Here is a 5,244-nt window from a genome sequence, read left to right as displayed (position 1 = left end):
TATTTATTTTCACTAATTGGTATTTTGACCAATCAGATCAGCTCTGAAAAAGATCTGATGTGAACAGATCTGATGCGATTGGTCAAAATATCAGAATTGGGCTGCCTGTCTAAACGCAGCCTTATCCTCCTGATTAAAAATGGAATCCGTATGAGGGGAAAACAGCGCCACTGTTCGCCCCCCCCAGCGCCTTTGTTATTGTTTTTGGTTTTGTGGATGGAGCGTCAGGCAGGTAAAAACAAAAGACAGTACATACGCTGCTGTGCTATCTGGCGTGCAATGACGTCCGAGGGACAAAAACAAAAGTTTTTTGTTCGTAGTAACTTATTTGTTGTTGTAATATGTTAAAAGGACATGGCAGTTTCACCAATTAAGGATTCCAGCTAATAATGGGCTATTTATACCCTACGGAGACGGACCCTACAGTGTCGCAATGTTGTTTTTTGTCACAAAAGGTGCAGCTCCTTGTAGTGTGCTCCTAAATTTGACATACTCCCGTGGCACATGAAAATTGTAACGGCCCCGTATTATTCCTTGATCTGATCTATAGGCTATAGGCTAACCTATTTTGCATTGATAAGTAAATATAATCTCAGCGACTGTTCAAACAGCCTTATTAGATTCCCCCCCAAAAAGGTATTTTGTTTAGAAGTGACAACGTTATTCTAGGATATTTGGAAACGTAAAAACATATAGCCGTGTGCTTTTCTTTTTTCGTGACCAAAAATGATGACATTCTATGTTTAGCTGATATGGGAGCGACTACATTGAAGCAGTACATCACACTGGGATCATGTTGTAGGTTACACCGGCAAGAATAAGAATATTTGCCAAGGGATATGCCAACTTGGAGATATGGGAAGCTAAACGGATAGCTAGCTAGCAACGTTTAGCTAACTTGTAGATATGGGAAGCTACAAGGCTAGCTAGCTAGCAAAGTTTAGATAACTTTCTATAGAACAAGACAAGAGATACCTCTTATTTGCTTTCACAACAAATGTGAAGACAACAAGAAAACCTCTGTTGCCTCCTTGTGAATGTTGCTATTTTGGAGTCTTGACCGGTGAGGTATCATATTAACAAAAGGTGCACTTTGCTCTCCCAATAAAATCGGACTCCACCCAGCGCACGCAGACACAGAGCTAAGCACGTTAAGTGTTTGAGGAAACTTTAAGTGATGTGGCAGGTTGATGAATATGGTCGTAGGTGTACAGAAAGGTAAAAGATAACATGGAAAGCTAAGAACATCAGCCCTCTCTCTAGCTGCAGACAGACTGACTGGGGAACATACAGCCATAGTTAGTATAAAGCTATCAGAATGTGTGAGATGTTTCTGCTGTCAGGGGCTCGTACAGTCAAAGAGATATTTTTAGAAGGCTTAAACTAATAATCCTGAGCCCCAGTCAGAGGGGGGGGGGGCGGGGGGTGGATTCAACCATTTCTTGCCAAGCAAAACGAAACAGGAAATTCACTTCATGCATAGGGCATTTTTCAAAGCTTCAAACTTTTGCACTGGGCGTACTGCAGTTTCTCCGGAATCCCTTGCAAAGTATAGACAACCAATCGCTGTCCATGGTTCTGGACTTGAGACGTCTACGCGGCTACCTATCAATAGGCTATCAGATTATGTTGTGGTGCTTGTGCTCGTAGTAGCCTATAGCTTTGGGGTCATTTTCTCATGTTAAGCCTTGTAACGGCAGCCTTCCTCCTCTTCACGAGAAGAGGAGGTGTAGCAGGGATTGGACCAACACGCAGCGTAGCCAGTGCTCAACATGTTTAATTAATACGATAAACAGTGAACACTTACAAATACAAAATGTGGCAAACCGATACAGCCCTATCTGGTGCAGCGAAAACACAAAGACAGGAAGCAACCACCCACAATCCCCAACACAAAACAAGCCACTTATATATGATTCCCAATCAGAGACAACACAAAACATCTGCCTCTGATTGAGAACCATATTGGGCCAAACATAGAAACAGACAAACTAGACACACAACATAGAATGGCCACCCAGCTCACGTCCTGACCAACACTAAAACAAGCACAACACACAAGAACTATGGTCAGAACGTGACAAGCCTAACGTTTACGTTTCACAAAGCTACAGGCCTGTGGCGTGGCAACGCTGCTATTTCGAATGCTGGTTGGCGACAATAAAGTATTTATTTACTTGTTCAGTAATTAAAGTGGGAAATTCAAACATTGCAGATTGTGAAAATAATTTTCGATGCAACAGCATATTAATCAGTAACCAATATATTTTGTATTTATATACAACTGTCCTGTAGGCCTATAGCCTACCTTTGCCATCCTCACTCTCTCTCGCAGCTTGAATACAAAGTTGGTTCTGCGTAAAACCAGTATATTAATGTCAAATAATACAATCAGTCAGTGGTGTAATGTAGTTAAGTAAAAATACTTTAAAGTACTACTTAAGTCATTTTGGGGGTATCTGTACTTTACTTTACTATTTATATTTCTGTCACCTTTTACTTTTACTTCACTACAATTCCTAAAGAAAATACATACATTTTCCCTGAAACTCAAAAGTACTAATTTCCAAGTTGTCACTACAGAAATATGGTTCAATTCACACAACTATCAATATAATACGTTGTCATCCCTACTGCCTCTCATCTAGACGGACTCACTTAAAACAAATACTGTGTTTGTAAATGATGCCTGAGTGTTGCAGTGTGCCCTTGTCTGTCCGTAATTAAACCATTTTTTCGTGCCATCTGGTTTGCTTCATATAAGGAATTCGATGTACAGTTTTAACTTTTACTCAAGTTTGACAGTTGAGTACTTTCTCCACCACTGTACGTAAGAACATTTAGAACCAGATACTGTCAGACTTTCACTCAAGTATTATTTTACTTGGGTAATTTTCAATTTAGGGTACAGTATCTTTACTGTTACTCAAGTATGACAGTTGAATATACTTTTTCAACCACTGCAGTCGTCCACTGTCAGAACAATAGCTTTTCTAGGGATTATTTAATCATGCAGACAATGCAATCTTGCCTACTAGCCTATATATGGCCATAGCCACAGGAAGTAGAAACATTTGAATGTAAAAAAAAAAACCTTTTTGTTAACACAAGTAGTGCACTGGGTCTTTACTAGTCCTGTACAGATATAGCCAAGTATGATGTAGCCAAGTATGATATAGCCAAGTATGATATAGCTGTCTGTAGCCCATTATTATTTCAGTTTTTTAAGGAACTCAGTCCGGCTTTCAACTTACCCTTGAATGCTTTTATAGTAGAATGCACAAGGTGCAATTTCTATATTAGGTCGTGCATCATCAGTTTTCCTCTTGTCATGTCGGTCTTTACAAACCTTAGAGAGCTATTTATAACTTGTCAGAAATATCCAGATCAACTGGCCCATATCAGCTAACGCTTTTTAGCTAGGATTTTTTTGTCCATAGATTTGTTGTAATGTTTGAATCACTCAAATATCACATGAACACACATTAGATATCGCAAAATGTATAGAATTACAAGAAAAGTAGCCTTTAAAACTGCAAAGGGTTCTCTGCACCCCATGAAAAAATTTGTAGATTGCAGGAAATTGGCAAACATTTCTCTGCACTGTGGGTAGAATTGCAGGAAATAAGCTTTAAACCTGCAGTATGTTCTCTCCACCGACAAGAGGGGTGTGAACAGTTTGTGTCATGAACAGAACTTGTACCCCATAGAAATAGACTTGGCATGCGCCAGCTGGGAACCCCTGAGACAGAACACAAAGGCAGCAATAACTTGAATACATTCAGTGTTGATTGTATTCTAGCATGTTTTCTGTGCATAAAATCCAAGACGACACCTTCAATTGTTGTTTGTCCACTGTCTTGTGACACTTTAGTGTTTTTTCTTCCTCTCTCACGCAGGGGGAGAGAGAGGAGAGGCAGGAGCCGACGTGCTTCATACAGGGGATCATACCGACACTGGATATAATGTTGGACATATCAAAACAAAGATTTCTTCATACAGACTGAATATTTAAGCTGCAATACGACACTTTTTTGGGTGACCCGACCAAATTCACATAGAAATAAGGAGTTATAGATCTGTCATTCTCATTGAAAGCAAGTCTAAGACGAGGCGATTTGTTCTATGTGCGCCATTTCTATGGTTCCCATTCTAAAGTTTCATTTTTTTTCGTCTTTTACTTTCGGTTTTGTACACCAGCTTCAAACAGCGTATTCACCTCTGACCCTACGAGGTCCGGGGGCCTGCTGGTTTTCTGTTCTACCTGATAATGAATTGCACCCACCTAAATCAGTCCCTGATCAGAGTGGAACAATAAAAAAACCCAGTGGAACTGTCTTCGAGGTCCAGAGTTGAGTTTTGAGCGCTCATCACGATACTTGCTTGTTTTGTCATAAAAACTGAATGTAGGCAAACTTTTAGAATTTTAACAACCAGGAAATGCCAGAGTAATTTCTGCATAGTGCACCTTTACAACTCAGTATTAGGAAGGGGTTTCTTAATGTTTTGTACAGTCAGTGAACATTGCATTGTGCTTGATTCAAATGATAGAAAGCACTGGTGTACCTCGTTAATAACACTGTTACAGTCCACTGATTCTCATAAGAAAAATATTGTAGATTAATATCTCAGCTGACTCCATCAGTGTCCCAAATGGCACCATATTCTCTATTGAGTGCACTACTTTTGACCAGGGCCCATAAGGTTCTGGTCAAAAGTAGTGCACTTTATAGGGAATAGGGGTGCCATTTGGAATACAGACAAAGGTTATACACAACCATGTTTGACTGCTTGTAATGCCACCGCTCGATAGGTCAGGATATTCACACAAGAAACGTGGTTGAAAATGCAATTACAGAAGTCATCGAATTCAAACTGAAATAATCAGTTTAACAAACCAACGTCTTCGTCTCTGTAACAAGTTGTTGAACATATGTCACAGAAAATGAAGAGAGAGAGAGACCGAGTGAGAGAGAGAGAGAGAGAGAGAGAGAGAGAGAGAGAGAGAGAAAGAGAGAGAGAGAGAGAGAGAGAGAGAGAGAGAGAGAGAGAGAGAGAGAGAGAGAGAGAAAGAAAGAGAGAGAGAGAGACCGAGTGAGAGAGAGAGAGAGAGAGAAAGAGGGAGAGAGAGAGAGAGAGAGAGAGAAATCATATTATCGAAATTTCACAAAGAATTTCAAATCACAGTGCAAAACCTAGTACTAAGGTTAATAAAAGTTGACACGCTGAAAAGCATGACTCTTT

Source organism: Salvelinus namaycush, chromosome 35 (genome assembly GCF_016432855.1).
Source record: "Salvelinus namaycush isolate Seneca chromosome 35, SaNama_1.0, whole genome shotgun sequence".
Lineage (NCBI taxonomy): Eukaryota > Metazoa > Chordata > Actinopteri > Salmoniformes > Salmonidae > Salvelinus > Salvelinus namaycush.
The sequence above is the reverse complement of the archived record's forward strand: the minus strand, read 5'-3'. Positions refer to the sequence as shown.